The sequence below is a fragment of the Kogia breviceps genome, chromosome 14, assembly GCF_026419965.1.
Source record: "Kogia breviceps isolate mKogBre1 chromosome 14, mKogBre1 haplotype 1, whole genome shotgun sequence".
NCBI classification, from domain to species: domain Eukaryota; kingdom Metazoa; phylum Chordata; class Mammalia; order Artiodactyla; family Physeteridae; genus Kogia; species Kogia breviceps.
The window spans coordinates 28,676,897-28,695,267 of record NC_081323.1 but is presented as its reverse complement, the minus strand read 5'-3'; the positions used below and the strand labels follow the sequence as shown (position 1 = coordinate 28,695,267).

General features: G+C 41.4%; 2 long non-coding RNA genes across 2 annotated transcripts in view; both read right to left on the bottom strand.

The window, feature by feature from the left end:
* Positions 1 to 11,502: 11,502 nt before the first annotated feature.
* Positions 11,503 to 14,195, bottom strand: LOC136792552 (uncharacterized). The gene is made up of 3 exons (XR_010836497.1): positions 14,079 to 14,195; positions 13,303 to 13,424; positions 11,503 to 11,556 (listed from the first exon to the last, which is right to left on the bottom strand). It is a non-coding gene; the product is annotated as an uncharacterized lncRNA (long non-coding RNA).
* Positions 14,196 to 14,521: 326 nt separating this feature from the next.
* Positions 14,522 to 18,371, bottom strand: part of LOC136792511 (uncharacterized) — a 74,097-nt gene continuing 70,247 nt past the window's right edge. The window contains exons 3-4 of the long non-coding RNA XR_010836407.1: positions 16,468 to 16,696; positions 14,522 to 14,845 (exon numbers count right to left, since the gene is read on the bottom strand). This is a non-coding gene — a long non-coding RNA (uncharacterized lncRNA). The remainder of the gene's footprint in view (positions 14,846 to 16,467; positions 16,697 to 18,371) is intronic.

The following is an 18,371-nucleotide window of genomic DNA, read 5'->3' as shown; positions in this document are numbered from 1 at the left end:
ATTAGATGACAGCTTTACTGAAGAAGTACCCTTATTCTTGGAAGAGCACAAGCTACTCTCTGGGAGTCTAGCATGATGGCTGTGACAGTGAGGAATGTGTATTTTTGACAAGTTGTATTTTCTTTTTCATTTAGTTCAAAATAGTTGTAAATTTCTCTTGAGATTTCTTCTTTGACCTGTGTGTTATTCAGAAGTGTTTTTTTAAATTTCCAACTGTTATAGAATTTGGGGGCCATCTTTCTGTTATTGACTTCCAGTTTAATTCCATTGTGGTCTGAACATACTTTGTATGATTTATATTCTTTTAAATGTGTTAAGGTGTGATTTATGACATAGGACATGGTCAATCAGTGTAAGGGCCACATAGGCTTGAGAAGGTTGTGTATTCTGCTGTTATTAGAAAGAGTATTCTATAAATGTCAAGGTGACTGATGGTGGTGTTCAGATCAACTACATCCTTACTGATTTTCTACTTGCTTTGTCTATCAATTACAGAAAGAGGGGTGTTGAAGTCACCAACTGTAATAGTGGATTTTTCTATTTCTCCTTGAAATTCTATTAATTTTTGCCTCACATATTTTGATGTTAGATGCATACACACTCAGGATTGTTATGCTTTCTTGGGAAATTTACCCCTTTATTGTTTTGTAATGCCCTTATTTATAGCTGACGTTTTTTTCTTGAGCTGAAGTCAGTTTTATCTGAAATTAATGTAGTTAACTCCAGTTTTCTTTTGATTCATGTTAACATGATATATCTTTCTCTATCTCTTTATTTTTGACTTTTATGAGCCTTTGTATTTAAAGAGAATTTCTGGTGGACAAGGTATATTTGAATCTTGTTTATTCATCCACTCTGACAATCTTTGTCTTTTAGATTTGGTATTTAGAACATTCACATTTACTGACTACTGATACAGTTAGATTAATATCTACCATGCTTATAACTGTTTTCTATTCATCACATTTGTTTTTGTTTCTTTTCTTTCTTCCCCTCTTTCCTGCCTTCTCTGGTTTTAATTAAGCATTTTATACTATTCCATTTTCTCTCCTCTCTTAGCATACAGATTATGTTATTTAAAAAAATTTAGTGGTTGCCCTAGAGTTTGCAATAAACATTTGCAATTAACCTAAGTTCACTTTCAAATAACGCTACCATCACTTCACATGTAGTGCTGCTACTTTATAACAGAATATTCCCAACTCCTCCCTCTCATCCTTATAACATTGCTGTCCTTCATTTCATGTATCCATATACTATAAATCACCCAATACATAGTTACTATTATTTAAACATTTATACTTTAAGATCAACTAAGAATAAGACAAATAGGTACTACATAAAACTAAAAAGCCTCTGCATGGCAAAAGAAAACATCAACAAAATGAAAAAGCAACTTACAGAGTGGGAGAAAATGTTTGCAAATCATATATCTGATAAGGCATTAATATCCAAAATATATAAAGAACTCATACAACTCCATAGGAAAAAAACCCTAATAATCTGATTTTAAAATGGGCAGAGGAACTGAATAAACATTTTCCCAAAGAAGTCATACAAAAGGCCAACAAGTATTTGAAAAGGTGCTCAACATTGCTAATCATCAGGGAAATGCAAATCAAAATCACAGTGGAATGGCTATCATCAAAAACACAGGAAACATGGCAATTCCCTGGTGGTCCAGTGGTTAGGACTTGGAACTTCCACTGCTGGGGCCCAGGTTCAATCCCTGGTCTGGGAACTAAGATCCTACAAGCCACGGGTTGCAGGTGGAGGGGTGGGGAACCACAAGAAACAACAAGTGTTGGCAAGGGTGTGGAGGAAAGGGTACCCTTGTGCACTGTTGGTGAGAATGTAAATTGATGCAGCCACTATGGAAAACAGTCTGACAGTTCCTCAAAAAAATAAAAATAGAACTACCATATAATCTAGTAGTGGCACTCCTGGGTATTTATCTGAAGGAAACAAAATCAGTCTCTTGAAAAGATATTTGGACTCCCATGTTCATGCAGTATTATTTACAATAGTCAAGACATGGAAATAAACTGAGTGGTAAGTGGACAAAAAAGAAGGAAAAGGCAGCCATAAAAAGAGAAAGAAATCCTGCCATTTGAGAAAATATAGATGGACCTTGAGGACATGATGTGAAGTGATATAAGTCAGATAAAGAAACACAAATACTGTTTTATTTCAATTATATGTGGACTCTAAAACAAATCCAACATACAGACACAGGAAACAGATTGGTGATCGCCAGAGGCTGGGGGTTGGGGGTCTGCAGAATGGATGAAGGTGGAAAAAAAGAGCAAGAAAATTGAAAGTTTTTATTTTACCTTCTTAAAAATTCCTTCTCGGATGCTTTTCCTTTTTTAATGTAGATCCAAGTTTCTGACTTATATAATTTTCTTCTTCATGAAGAACTTTCTAAACATTTCTGTCTGGACAGGTTCACTGGCAATGAATTCCCTCAGTTTTTGCTTTACTGAGAAAATCTGTATTTCTCCTTCACTTTTGAAGGATAATTTTGCTTCATATAGAATTCTGTATCTTTTTTTCTTTCAACACTTTAAATATTTCACTCCCCTGTCTGCTTGCTTGCATGGTTTCTGATGAGAAGTCCTCTGTAATTCCTATCCTTGTTTCTCTACAGATAAGACCCCTCCACCCCCACCCTGTCTTCTTTCAAGACTTTATCATTGGTTTTCTGTAATTTAAATATGATCTATCTAAGTGTAGTTTTTTTGGTATTTATCTTGGTGTTCTCTGAGCTTCCTAGGTCTGTGGTTTTGTGTCTCTCATTAATTTTGGAAAATTGTCTGTCATTATTACTTCAAATATTTCATCTTCATCTTATTCTTTGTCTTTCTTCTCCTTTTGGTACTCCAAGTGTGTATATGCTATAACTTTTGGAACTTCCCCACAGTTCTAGAATATTTTGTTCTGCCTTTTTTTTGTTGTTATTGTTCTTTTTTTTCATTTTAGTTTGGGAACTTTCTACTGGCACATTTTTAACCTCTCTGATTCTTTCCTTGGCTGTGTTGAGTATACTGATGAGCCCATTAAATGCTTTCTTCATTTCTATTACAGTGCTTTTGATTTGTAGGATTTCCTTTTGATTATTTGTTATAGTTTCCATCTCTCTGCTTACATTATCCATCTGTTCTTGAGTGTTGTCTAGTTTTTCCATTACAGCCTGTAACATATTAATCATAGTTATTTTTAATTCCAGGGAATTAAAAAGCATCTGGTTCTAATGCTTCCTTTTTCTCTACAGGCTGTGTTTTTTCTTGCCTTTTAGCATACCTTGTAATATTTTATTAAATGTTGAACATGATGTATTGGGTAATAAGAACTGAGGTAAAAGCCTTTAGTGTAAGGTTCTGTGTTAATCTGTCTAAGAGTTGGGCTGTGTTTAATGTTTGCTGTAACTGTAGATGTCAGAGGCTTCATATTTGTCTGGCATCTTTGTTTTTATCTCTCCTGTTGCCTTTGGGTTCCTTGAATAGAGTATGTGCCTTGCAGCTCTTTCAGCTATAATCCAATGTTATGCTGGAGGCCTATTGATGTGGTGCTAAGGTGCTGGGGAGAGGAAGTATTCTGTAATCATTTGATTAAATCTCAGTCTTTTCAGAGGCCTATGTCCCTGGGCTGTGACCTTCACAAGGGTTTCGTAGCTTTTTTCCCCTTCCCTTAGGTTCTGGTAAAATCTTTCCCCCTCAAGAGTAAGCATTTGCTTTGGAGAACTCTCTGGGCGTTTTTCACAATGCTTTCCCCTCCTCCTGTCATAGTCATGAAGGGATCTTTCTTGGCTTCATGATAAGTACCTGGTAGGGTTCCTGAAATTAGGTCCTCAAAAGCATGGGCCCCCCCACCAAGGCTTCAGACTCCAGAAGTTTCTCACTCTCAAGCCAGTCCATGCTCACCTCCAGCAATTCATCAAAATCATCATGTAAGTGTTTCTACCCATTTATGTCTCCAGCACCTTCTGCTCCAGGTAAGCAGAGTCTCTGTGTTCACTCACTATCTCTCCAAATTTGGGGGTGGTAGTTTACCCTCTTATTTCAAATCCTTGATAGGTCTGAGAAAATCTGTTTATTTCCAGTTTACTCAGAATTTCTGTTGTAAGAACAGGAGTGATGACTTCCAAGCTCTTTACATGTTGGAGCTGAAACCAGAAGTTCTGAGTCTATATTTTTGAAGTAATGGAAAATCTAAACCACCTGGGCTTAAACAACAAGGGAATTTCTTTGCTCGTGTAACTGGGTATTTTAGAGGTAGTTTAAGACTTACGTTTGATTTGATCTTGTGGCTCAACAATGCTGAGAAGAACACAGATTCCTTTCATTTTTCTGTTCTAGCTCCTCAGTATCATCTGCAAGCTGGGTACAAGGTGGTTGTCAAAAATTTCCATGCTATGTGCTCCCTCTGAGAAAGAAAACTCTTCCCAATGCTGAAAAAAATATCTTCGGTTTCTATCTTGATTGAACAATCCCGGGTCACGTGTTCATTGTATACATTAGCCATTGCCATGAAATGCTGTGTAATAACCACACCGTCTTGGTGCCATTTAACAACGAGTGTTACTCATGTGGCTGGCAGTCCTCTGAAAGAAGATCTGCTAATGTCATCTGGGCTCACTCCTGAGTCTGCAGGTTGGTGGGGGTGTGCTGATGTAGGCTGGGTTGACCAGATGGCTCTACTTTAAGCCAGGAAGGCTCTGCTCCACCTCCCTCACACTGGTAGGCTCTGAGGCCAAGTCATGTTATTGTCATAGAAATGGCAGGGATGCAAGAGGAGAAATGGAAACAGAAAGCTTCTTATGGTTTATGTGTGAAACTGGCACTGTGTCCATTCTGGCCACATGCTGCCAGTCAAAGCAAGTCCAAGGCCAAAATCAAGGGTCAGGAAAGTACACACTGCTCAGGATGAAGCCATGATGAGGGTGTAAATATAGGTGAAGATTAAGGTTAAATACTCAATCTATTGCTCTCACAAGTAAACCAGCCACTGTTTTCACAGGAATTCCAATGCCTCAATTGACAAGGACCAGTCAAAACCCAGGCCTCAGAGCTGCTGATTGATTTGCACTGTATTTGTTTGCTAGGGCTACTGGAACAAAGTACTGCAGACTGGGTGACTTAAACAACAGAAGTTAATCTTTTTGCCTTGGCCTACAGATGGCCATCCTCTCCTTCCTGTGTCTTTATGTGGTCTTCCCTCTGTGCATGTCCTTGTCTTAATTTCCTCTTCTTATAAGGACTCCAGTCATATTGGATAAAGGCCCACCCCCTGAAAAGTAACCCAAAATGCCCATCACATGGAAGGGACTGAGGGAGCAGCACTGTGGGTAGGCACACCCCAGACCACAGCATATACCGCCAGGAACATGGCTGGGTCAGCCCTTATCACAAGACGTGAGAGCAGGATACTTCTTCCACCCCAGGGGGATGTTGAGGGCTATATTCTGCTGTGATAGGAAACACAAGCCTTTTACTCTCTGATGGCTGCTGGAAGTCCCTCTCTAGTGCAAAGAATTCTTTTGCCATATATTTATGTAAGAAGATAGAAAAGGACTACTTTGACTATTACATCAAAATCAAACAGAGTGGGCAATAACCCCCGAACCCCCAAGGAATCTGGTGACCTCTCAGCCATCAAGCATGACTGGATAGCGTCCTCCCATTGGCATCTCTAAAACAACACAAAGTTTACAGGTGAGTGATGCTTTTCTTGGCACACCTGAGCCATTCCTTCCTAGTGGTGAGCAGCAGTAATGCACTATTAAGTACCATCATAGGTATTTTTAAGGTAAGCTCAAGGTGAACAGATCATGAAAAGTCATCGTTGTGAGCACTTGTGACTGGGGGCAGGGGGTCAATGCATTCATCCCTCTGTATCCGCAGGGGATTGGTTCCAGGACCCACCCAGCCCCATGGATACTAAAATCCACAGATGCTCAAGTCCCTTCCATAAAATGGCATCGTACCATCAGCCCTCTGTTTCTGCAGGTTCCACATCTGTGGCTACTGAGGGCCAGCTGCATTCATGTGCTAGTCTATCCTGGGGACCACCATTAGCCATCCCTGTGGAAGAGCCAATGTTGATAGACTCACAAGATTAGTTTGCTGGGACTGCAGTACCTAAGCACCACATGCTGGGTGGCTTAAACAACGGAGGTGCATTGTCACAGTTCTGGAGGCTAGAAGTTCGAAATCGCGGTATTGGAAGGGTTGCTCCCTTCTTATGACTGTGAGGAAGACTCTCGTCTGTGCCTCTTGCCTGGCTTTGGGTAGTTTGCTGGCAATCTTTGGTGTTCCTGGCCTTGTGGATGGATAACTCCAATCTCAGCCTCCATCTTTAAGTGGCATTCTACATGTGTGTCTCTGTGTCCAGATTTCCCTTTCTTATAAGGACACTAGTCATATTGGACTAGGGCACACCTAATGACGTCATATTACTTTAACTAATTACGTCTGCAACTACCCTACTTCCAAATAAGGTCACGTCCTAAGGTACTGAGACTTAGGACTTCAACATATGAATTGGGGTGGGAGGGTTACGATTGATCCTATAAAAATATGCAAGGTACTCATTAACCATGTAGACTCTATTTCTTATAATTAACACCAATATAGATTAGTAGCATTAAATCAAAAGGATATGTAGTAAAATAATGATCAGGAGGAACCAGAATGAATTAGCTGTTCTAATAGGTGTGCAGTGGTATCTCACTGTTTTAATTTGCAATTCCCTGGTGATAGGTGATGTTACACATCTTTTCATATGTTTATCTGTCATGGAATAGATCTCCATTTTTTTTAGTTCTTTGATTTCTTTCATCAGAGTTTCCTCACATAGATCTTATGCATATTTTGTTAGATTTACAACTATATATTTCCTCTTTTGGTGCTAATATAAGTGGTACTGTGCTTTTAATTTCAAATTCCAATTGTTCATTGCTGGTATATAGAAAAGCAATTAAATTTTGTATATTAACCTTGTTTCCTCCTACCTTGCTGTAATTATTTATAGGTCCAGGAGAGAATTATTGGAATTTTCTACATAGACAATCATGTTGTCTGCAAAAAAAGATGGTTTTATTTCTTCTTTCCCAATCTGTATAACTTTTATTTTCTTTTCTAGTCTTCTTTTATTAGCTAGGAGTTCCAGTCCAATCTTGAATAGGAGTGGTAAGAGTAGATATCCTTGACTTGCTCCTGACCTTAGCAGGAAAATATCCAGTTTTTCACTATTAAGTATGATTTTAGCTGTTTTTGTTGGTTGGTTGGTTGATTTTTGTTTTTTTGTTTTTTGGTGGGGGGCACACTGTGGGACTTGTGGGATCTTAGTTCCCCAATCACGGATAGAACCTGGGCGCTCAGTAGTGAAAGCTCGGAGTCCTAACCACTGGAACACCAGGAAATTCCCTAGCTGTGTTTTTAAATAGATATTCTTTTTCAAATTGAGGAAAATTTCCTCTATGCCTAGTTGTCTAGGCATTTTTATCATGGGTACTGGATATACCCGTCAAATGCTTCTTCTACATTTAATACAATCAGATGTTTTTCTTTAGCTTGTCAATGTGCTGAATTAATTTAATCAATTTTCAGATGCTGAACCAGCCTTGCATATTTGGAATAAATCTCACTGGTCATGGTGTACAGTTCTTTATTATGTATTGGATTCAATTTGCTAATATTTTATTGAGGATTTTTGCATCTATGTTCACAAGAGATATTGGTCTATAGTTTTTCATTCTTGTAACGTCCTGTGTGATTTTGCTATTAGGGTAATGCTAGCCTCATAGAGTCAGTTAGAAAGTATGCACTCTGCTTCTATTTCCTTTAAGAAATTGTAGGAAATTGGTACATTTTTTTCCTTAATTGTTTGGTAGAATTCACCAGCAAACCCATATGGGTCTGGTGTTTTCTGTTTTGGAACATCATTAACTATTGATTCAATTTCTTTAGCAGGCCTTTTCAGATTATCTCTTGTTCTTTGTGTGAGTTGTGGTAGATTGGTAGATATGATAGATGTGGATGATTTGTTTTTAGACTCATGAAATAAACTCAGGAAATTGGTCTATTTCATCTAGGTTATCAAATGTGCCAGTATAGAGTTATTCATAATATTATTTTATTATCTTTTTAATTTCCATAGGATTAGTGATAGCTCCTCTTTCATTTCTGATATTAGTAATTTTTATTTTTTTTCTTAGTAAACCTAGCTAAAGGTTTATCAATTTTATGGATCTTTGCAAAGAACCAATGTTGGGTTTTGTTGACTTCCTCTGTTGAATTCCTATTTTCAACTTCATTGATTTCTCTTCTAATTTTTATTATTTCTTTTCTTTTGTTTATTTTGGATTTAATTTGGTCTTCTTTTCTAGTTTCCTAAGGTAAAAGATTAAATTAGAGATTTTGGATTCTTCTTTTCTAATACAAGCATTCAATGCTTTAAATTTCCCTGTAAGCACTGCTTTCACTACACCCCATAAGTTTTGATAAGTTACAATCTCTTTTTCATTTATTTCAAAATATTTTAAAATTTCTCTTGAGATTTCTTCTTCGACTAATGAGTTATTTAGAAGTATGGTGTTTAACCTCCAAGTTTTTTGGGTTTTCCAAGTATTCTGTTCCAGCTATGTCTATTATTGAATTCCAGTTTAATTTCATTATGGTCTAAAAGCATACTTTGTATGATTTTCATTCTTTTAGATTTGTTGAGGTGTGTTTATGTCCCAGAATGTGGTCTACTTTGGTGAATGTTCCATGTGAGCCTGAGAAGAATGTGTATTTTGTTCTTCACCCACACCAAAAGCATGAGGTTCTCTGATCTTCATAGTGAGAATCTGGTAGGGCTCCTGGAAGCAAAACTCACTCAAGTCTTAGGACCCCTGCCAAAGACCCAGAGTTTTTAACTCTCAGACCTGCCCACACTGAGCCTCACAGAAATTTGTCAATTACAGTTCCGGTTTTCCTACTTCAGTACTGGTTCCTGTGGGGTTTTCTGCTCCTGGGATTCTGCCCAGTAAGTTGTGATTCTCTGTGTCTGGCAGTCCCTTCAGTTTTGGGGGAGAGTGGTTTTCCCTGTGACCTGGACCTAAGAAGAGTTGTTGATTTTCAGCTAGTTCAGCTTTTTCCTTGCTGTGAAGACAGGAGTGATGACTGCCAAGCTCCTTACATGCTAGACCAGAAAGTGGAAGTATCACTCTGAGGCTTTTAAAATCTCTGCGTGTCAGTCTTATATCTTATCTGGATTGATGTTTCATAATGGCAGTGACCACATCTTATTAATAATACCATATAATAGTTTTCAGTGCTCAGTATATGCCAGACATCATATTAATAAGTACTTTACATATATTACATTTTGTACTACTACTCCTAATAGCTAACATTTAATAAATGTTTTCTATGTCCCAGGATCCATGCTAATAACATCTAATTTATTTCTCTTAATCCTTACCCCCCCAAAAAACAAAAACAAATCAAAATAAAGTGAAACCAAACAAAACCTGGGAAATAAGAACTAGTGTTAGAGATGGGGAACCGAGGTTCAGAGGGCTGGGATAACTTGCCAAAGTCCCACAGCTAGCAAGTGATGTGGTCCAGGGATCCAAAGCCAGAGGTATCCGACTTTAGAACCCAGGCGTCAACAAGCAGGGCATACTGCCTCCAGGTGGATTTGGTTCTATCCTCCATATGGTGTGTCTTGTATGACAAGCATCCAAAAAATGTCTTGACTGAGTGTCTCTTTAGAACAAAATACTTCCAGCTGTTCTAAAGTTTTGAAGCAGCTCTAATTAGTATAAGCATACCTCTGAGATCTGTGTTAAACTCAGGAAGTCTGCTGCCGGGTGTGTATGTGATGTGCCACTTGAAATGAGCTGCCACTCGGAATAAAAGGAAAGGAGTAGACATGCTTCCAGCCTTCGAAAGATCACGGTCACAGTGAACAGTTAGAACATTCAAAGAGAACATTCAAAGATTTTGCTTTCATAGGGCAACTCATGAACATGTGAAAATGAAAATAAATACTACATGCACAGTGCGAGGCAGTGGGAAAAACATTGACTTGGCAAAAATCTAACAGACTTGGGTTTTGAAATCGTTTCTGCCACAACTACGACTCTTAAAACTTTGAGAACATTTCTTAACCTCTCTGAGTTTTGATTTTCTCACCCATCCAATGAATACAATTAATGTCTGCCTCCTAAGACCCAAATGAAAAAATGCATAAAAAGAACCTGTGATGGGGGAATTGAATAAATATATGTTCTCTGGCTTTTGTATTCAAGGACTATAATTTGGGGGTTTATACCTTGTGATGGGAAATGTATGACTTTCATTTGGATGGACAGATCAGATCCCATGATCCTGAGAAAGTTATATAACCTTTCTAAACATCAATGTCCTTCCTTTTGTTTTTTTTTTTTTTTTTTTTTAATTTGACAAATCCCTGTTGAACATCTACTATGTTTTAGGCACTGGACTAGGCCAGCAGAGGCATGACCAACACAATCCCTACCCTCTACGGGCCCACAGTACTTGTCTGTAGGTACATTCATAGGGCCCCATAGGTGCTGAAGGACAAGAAATGCTGTGTGTAGCATACTGCTGGGCACATAGCCATTTAGTCGGCATTGCAAACCTAGTCCATGAAAGATGGAAGGATGCCAAAGAGAGGGATAGGGGTTCTGTACTGGTTTTCTGTTGCTATAACAAATGACCACAAACTTAGTGGCTAAACAATACAGTTTTACTATCTTACAGTTCTGTGGGTCAGAAACCTAACGTGGATCTCACTGGGCTAAAATCTAGGCATCAGTAGCACTGCATTCCTTTCTGGAGACTCTAAGGGGAGAGTAAGGGGAGAGCTTAATTACGTTCACCCCAAATTTATATGTTGAAGCCCTAACCTCCAATGTGACTATACTTGGAGTTAGAGTTTCTAGGAGGTAATTAAGGTTAAATGAGGTCATAAGGGTGGGGTCCTAACCCAATAGGATTAGTGACCTTATAAGAAGAGGAAGAGAGAGAGATCTCTCACACTGTGTGCACGTACCAAGAAAAGGCACCCCTACAAGCCAGGAGGAGGACTTGGTCTTGACTTCCAGCTTCCACAACTGTGAGAAATAAATTTCTGTTGTTTAAGCCACTAGGCTATTTTGTTAGGGCAGCCTGAGCAGACTAATATAAGGAGAATGCTTTTTTTTTCTTTTTCTGGATTCTGGAGGCTCTTCCATTCCCTGGCTCATGGCTTTCCTCCCCCAGCCTCAAAGACAGCAATGTCACATCTCTCTGACCACAGCTAGAAAGGTGCCCTGCTTTGGAGGGCTCATGTGACTAGATTGGACCCACCTGGGTGATCCAGGAAACTACCCCCCCATGTCAAGGTCCTCAACCCTAATCACATCTACAAAATTCCTTCTGCCTTTGAAGGCAATATCCACAGTTTTCAGGCACTAGGACGTCTTTGGGGAGCCACTGCTCTGCTTACCACAGGGTCCAAGGGGGTCTGTTTGGAGTTGGGGCACAGATTCTGGAAGAACATCTGAAAAGTGCACAGAAAGAGAGATGAGAAAGTCATGCCTTGTATTTCCAGGGCACATATATAGCTGCTTCTCTCCTACAGAGAACATACTCAGCCAAACAGGAAGTGGTCTGGACAGACATATTCCCCTCAGACATGGTTATAGCGCATGTTCCCCAAATACTGAGAGTTACCAGCTCTGGTTTGCTGGTGTCTTTTCTATAGCATATACTTGTTTCTGATCATTGGTAAAAGATACCATAATTTTCAAAACTCTTGTAATGGTGTTCTAATGTCGTGGGGTGTTCCAAGACAAAGTGAACCCTAAGATTTTCTCCTGGTATTGATCTTCCTGTGGTCACCTTTACTGCCACATTCTATGCCTGAATTCTGTCCCACCTTCCTCATCAAAAGCTTCAAATTTTCTATTCTTTATTATACAGAGCTCTAATATTTTTTTAACTTTAAACTTAAAAAAAACATTAAAAAATACCTTTCAAACTTCTTTTAAACTTTCAACTATTCTCAAAGGGACATCACCTTTCAAAATCAAATACACAGTATTAGTTTCCTAGGGTTGCTGAAAATAATTATCATGAACTCGGTGGCTTAAAACAACAAACATATATTCTCTCACAGCTCTAGAGGGTAGAAGTCTGAACTCAGGTGTGGGCAGGGCTATACTCCCTCCCAGCTCTAGCGGAGGACCCCTCCTTGCCCATTCCAGCTTCTGGGTTACCAGCAATTCTTGGCATTCTTTAGTGTGTAGACACATCCCTGCCCCATTGTCACATGGCATTTTCCCTGTTTGTCTCTGTTTTCTTTTCTTATAAAGACTCCAGTCATTGGATTAGGATGCACCCTAATCCAATAGGACCTCATCTTAGCTAGTTACATCTGCAAAACCCTATTTCCAATTAAGGTCACATTCTGAGGTTCCAGGTAGACATGAATTGGGGGGACCTTATCTAACCCCATATATACAACCATTATAATTATTTAACTAAATTACAGAATGGCTCTCCCTTACAAGAAATTCTGCCTTTATCCTAAGCTAAGTGGCTCAAACTGTAGCCAGCCTTGAAAAAAACACTTTTATTCTCCTCATAATCCTAAAAAAAAACTTATTTAAAAGTCTCTGTCACTCTCTGATCTAGAAGTATTAGAATGTGATTTTTACTCTTAGGAGGAACTCAACACTGTGGCCCTTTAAATTGGGCTTGAATAAATCAAGTGCCCATGCAGTGTTCTCTGGGGGTTCACTGTTAACCTAATGCTGATGTTGGGAGTGAGAGGTTAAGTATTCTTTGGGGGAATGTGAAGTTGTTGTGTTCTAGCAGAGCTGTGCCTCTAGGATTTGTTATTTACTTGGGAGAAACGAACATGTTCCCAGTATGGATCTCAACTGCCCATATCGTTGCTGTGCTTCTGAAGGTAGGTGTCATTTTCTATGAACAGGTCAGGAGGAGTTAATGTGAGCAAGAAAAACTGTTTTTACTTCATACTAGATGAACACTGATGACTAACTGAACTGGGCTAGGAGAACCCAATGTGTTTCGGGGGGTCCATCCATCCCCTGGTATCCCAAAGCCTGGATAACAGTGTGTCTGGATGCTGGCCTGCCGTGTTCTGTAACAATGATGTCATGAGAGGCACACAGCCAACTCACACTCCTGCAAGTGTTTCTCTGCAGGTTGTTCACACTCTAAACCACTAGAAAGAGGTCTACACTGGATGGAGCACGTCACCTGGGAAGACAGGACTTACGCTGGGATGAGAAGACAAATGTCATCTCCCTCTGGGCCATGTGGTTGCTGGTGCCCATGTGCTGAGCAGGTGAGAGGGTGTCCCCATCAGGGGAAGGTGAACTGGCCCCTTAGGGCTGGCAGCTGATGAGAATAAGGCGGGGGGAACATCCATTAGTTACCCCCTAGTGGTTTGTGCTTTCTTTTTATTTTTTTTATTTTTTATTTATTTATTTTTTTTGCGGTACGCGGGCCTCTCACTGTTGTGGCCTCTCCCGCTGCGGAGCACAGGCTCCGGACGCGCAGGCTCAGCGGCCATGGCTCACGGGCCCAGCCGCTCCGAGGCATGTGGGATCCTCCCGGACCGGGGCACGAACCCGTGTCCCCTGCATCGGCAGGCGGACTCTCAACCACTGCGCCACCAGGGAAGCCCTGTGCTTTCTTTTTAAATGAATCTGAATATTGTTGGACAGGACATGGGGTCTTTTTGCCACAGTCACCACAAGTCCCTAATGCCTCACTCTGCCCATAAACACTACCTCTTTGTTCCTGGCAAGCTGACTTTTCAGCTTGTGGTAGCTAAACTAATATTGACGGTCACATTTTTTAAAAGGCACCCTGTGTTACCCACCACAGACTGATTAAACTAGAAGACATTTTTCCCACCCTCCTGCTTCCAGACAGACCTCAAGCTGTGATTCTTGGTAAAGCTCAGGTCAAGGGGTGTCCTGTCCCCAGAAGTCCCACATCAGAGTTCCAGGAAGAGTCTTAAAGAAGAGCAACCCAGTGGGCACATACCTTAGACCAGTCAAGAGGACAGGCAAGGGGACTTCCCTGGTGGTCCAGTGGTTGGGACTTCGCCTTTCAATGAGGGCGGTGCGGGTTCGATCCCTGGTCCCGGAGCTAAGATCTCCCATGCCTCGCGGCCAAAGAGCCAAAACATAAAACAGGAGCAATATTGTAACAAATTCAATAAAGACTTTAAAAATGGTCCACGTCAAAAAAAAATCTTAAAAAAAACAAAGAGAGCACATGAAACTCATTTCTTGGTGTGGATTTTGAGCTCAGCTAAATAAAACATTGTGCAAGGCCACACATGAACATGCTCCATACTCAGGTGGGGAAAGAAAGTGTGGCTTCCTTATTAACAATAAGAGAATGAATCTCCCTAGGGAGCCTCCCCGCCTGCACCCCTCAGGGTAACCGGGAACCAACCTTGACAATGAACAATAATTCTCTCTTTGGGCTTTAGCCGTCTCCTTCAGTTTATAATAGTCTCTTTCAGGTAAATACTCCAGTCTTTCAAATTCTGCCTCTCCTCCTTCTATTCCCTGAGATGGCACCTGGGAATGAGGAAGTGCGTATCTTCTCTTGGGAACACTGTGGTAGGGGAGTCCCTGTGCAGTTGTTCATGGAGTCCCCATGCTGGCGAAGGGGAACAACGTCCCTGGTAGTATCCCATCTGAGGTCTCCAGTTGTGAATCTGTCAGGGTTCAGCAAGCTTCCATACTTAACCTTGGCCGTCTCAGCTCTTGCTGGCACGGTGTGTCCACCTGTGGTCTGTCCTGCAGCCAAAACAGTGCTGTGTTCACTAAACATTTCCTTTACCTCCAGGGCACACAGAAGACTGCATGTCCCAGCCTCCCTTGCATCTGGGTCTGGTCATATGACTAGTTCTGGCCAATGGGATGTGGACGGAGTGACAGATGCCCCTCGTGAGACTGGTCCTCAGCTAAGGAGACCAATCAGTTATTTTACTCCAGTAACCATGTCCCCTATGGTAAGCTGGCTGCAGCACCATCGAATCCTTTCCACATCCCTCCATGCAGTGTAGAACTTAACGCATCACTTCCTTGCTGCAGGGAAGACAAGGAGAGCCTGGAAGCTAAACTCAAGCTTGCTGTCTAATGAAAGCCTCTGAATTTTCCCTGTGTGGGTCCAGAGGGCCCTGTGAAGCAGCTTCCTTCCACGTTTCTAAAGGGACATGAGTCAAATGCCCTCAGCTTTCAGTTTTGCCCTCAACCTATCCAAGAATTCAACCTAGAGAGCCGAGGTCAGGACACTTGTATCTCACTCCCACTTTCCCATGTAACAAGACTACAAATTCACATTCAGAGAAAGCAGCTCATCCACAGGATGACAACACTCATTCTACCAGGTCTAAGCTGGTCAATTCTAACTTGAACCAAAATACTGAAGAATCCCCTTAACTCGGCATGTTTTGAATTACTGGCTAGCCTTCTAAATCTCTGGTCCTTCTCAGGTGTTATGTGGTGTTTGAGGAGGGGGCTTCTTGCTGATGGGGGGAGGGAACTCAGGTCCACACGCACAGATCCAGGTCCAGCTGTGACTCCTCTGCCCCCTTGGAGAGGCCCCTAGTCCACTGTTTGCAGTGGAGGCTGGAATTGTGGCTGGTGAGTGCGTGGTCCAGCTCTGGGCCCTGTCAGAGCCTGGGATCTCCTCTCTTGACTTAGCCTCCCAACCCAGGCCTCTCTGGTGCTAAAATCTGTTTGGGACTCACATTCAGTCCCCAGCCTGGGTGACTTTCCCTGCAGCTCTTAGCTACGAGTCACTTTGCCCCAACACAGCAACCCCTCTCTCAGTTTCCCAAGGCTTTACCACTATTCCCTACCCTCGGAGCCCAGGGGTCTGCCTGGATCCTTACGTGGCGCCTGGGTATCAAGGGCTCAGGGAAACGCTAACTCGAATTCTCTTCTCCCTCTTGGCCTGATCAGAGGAGCTCTCACTCCACGTGGGAAACATGGCCAATGTTCTCTGCTTCTAAGTCTCCCCCAATCTAAGGGGGAGGAGTCAGGACGTGCATCTCACCATCTTCCTCATCACCATCCCTTCTCCTTCCCACAATTCCCTGGGGGCTCTCATTTCTACTTCCCATCAGCCGGGATGTCAAAGCCTCCTTCCCAAGGGGGGTCTCCACTTCCCCCTCACTTGGCTATTTTTGCAAAATTGTTGCTGTGTAATATACAAGATGTAATATATACAATATAAAATCTTACTGGTTTTTCTTACTTTCAAAACATTACTCTCCCACAAGCCTATCAATGACACTGAAGCTTGAACCAAAGATCCTGATTATTTTACTATGGAAAGAATGATTTATTTCCCTCAATGTTTCTGGTCTGATAAATATAACATTTCTTAGCACGCCCCACAAACTCACACTTACCTCCAACATATTCAGTGACCCCTCACCCGTGCAGGGAGCTGTGAGTGTGCAGCTGATCCAGGTGGTCTGCCATCCACCTGCTGGGCTGTCTTCACCTGCTCACACCTCCTCAGGGACCCCCTGCTTTGCCCACCCTCAGAACATTGGCACAAAGCCTGGTGGTAGGCAGGGAGTCAGTGTTCCCAGCATGATGGCTAATCCCCACTTTGGGAGACCAGTAACCAAGAGCCTGCAGAAAAGTATATTTCAAAGTTTAAGTGCAATTTCCAGGTGTTGCTAAAGCCCAGAGCTTCCAAAGTTTTGAAAAGTTAGCATTCTGTGAATGCAATTAAATCAGTCGGATGATCACCTGCACCTTTTTGTTTTGTTCTGTTTTGTACTTGGTGGCACAGAAAAGGATTGCCGCCCCACAGTGATTCTGAACTTCCAGCTCTCTCTGTTTGATCCATGTTCTATTTTCCCAGGCTACACATTTTAGGAAGATATTTTTCACAAGAGTAGAGCTGAATAATTTCCCTGCCTTTTTCTCCTAATCACTTCCTGTGCCTGTAGTCACTCATGAGTCACTGCTCTGCATGGGTGCCCTCACGTTGCTCATTCACCTTGAGAAGCATCCCCCTGCAGCTCCAGGTTCATTCGTTTGTATTTTATCTCACAAAGGCCACTTGTGCCCTGAACCTACCTTTTATTTTAATTATAATAATAATTTAAAAAAAACTAAGTCAAAGACTGGACTAGCATCCCCTTTTCCTTCTTAATTACAGGTGCCCATAGCTTATTACCTAAGATGCAAGGGGACAGGGGGAAGAGTGTTGACTTTGGGAAGAGACAGACCTGAGTTTAAATTCTGGCTTTGCTATTTATCAGCTGTGTGACCTTGGACATGTCATTAAACCTCTCTTGGTCTTAGATTTTGCAGGTGTAAAACAGCAGTATGATGCTATAGGCAGAACGCTTCTCTTTCTGCCAGGTGGAAAGAAGCTCACCAAGGTTGGGACTGCAGATCCCACGTGGATAAGAGAGGACCACTGTGGCTGTCCATCGGACTTGTGTACAGTGTAAGCCAGGGGGGCCAAACGATTCTTAGCCCAGTGACTCTGGGGATATTGGTAAGGAGGGAGGTGGTCCTTTCTTTGTATGAGACTAGATCTTGTTGTCTCTGGGTGTGAAAGAGTGCCCGTCTTGGTGAGTGTGCTTGCTTGGATGTAAGCAATGACCATTGATGGCTACCAGCATCACAAAAACAGAAGTGACAGATAACAGGGGCCCCCAAGGGAGAGCACAGCACCATGTATGAAATATAAGAATCTGTTAAGCCTCTGGACCCAGAAGCCAATTTACAAGAAATACAGGGGACAGAGGAACATGTTAACACACACCACGGGGAGACAGTTAGTGAAATCCAGACTGTGGTCGGTTCTACAGAATAAACGATCAGTTTCTTCAACAAATAAATTGCAAGGAGAAAGTATGGAGGGGGTACCTATAAAATAAGAGACTTTAAATACCTGTCAGCCAGCATGTAGCCCTTACTTGGATCCTAATTCAAACAAACAAACAAAAAACTGTTAAAAAAATTATGATATGTAAAATAAGTGGAAATTTGATCAATGACTAGCTATGTGATGATATTAAGGAATTATTGTACATTTTTGAGGTGTGATAATTGTATAGTGGTTATTTTTTATTAAGTTGCATTTATTTAGAGATACTGTGCAGTAAAGAATTTAACCCTGCCCTAAGAGAGATCTGGCTTTTGTCCTCTGCTTCTAGGAGGTAACCTCTCAACACTTGGAATGTCATGCCTGAAAGGAGGGTCTTCATTTAGGGTGGGACTGGCCACACCAGAAAGTCTAATAATGTGATTGTGAGGGATTTGGGGTCATGTGGTAGCAATTCAGCCT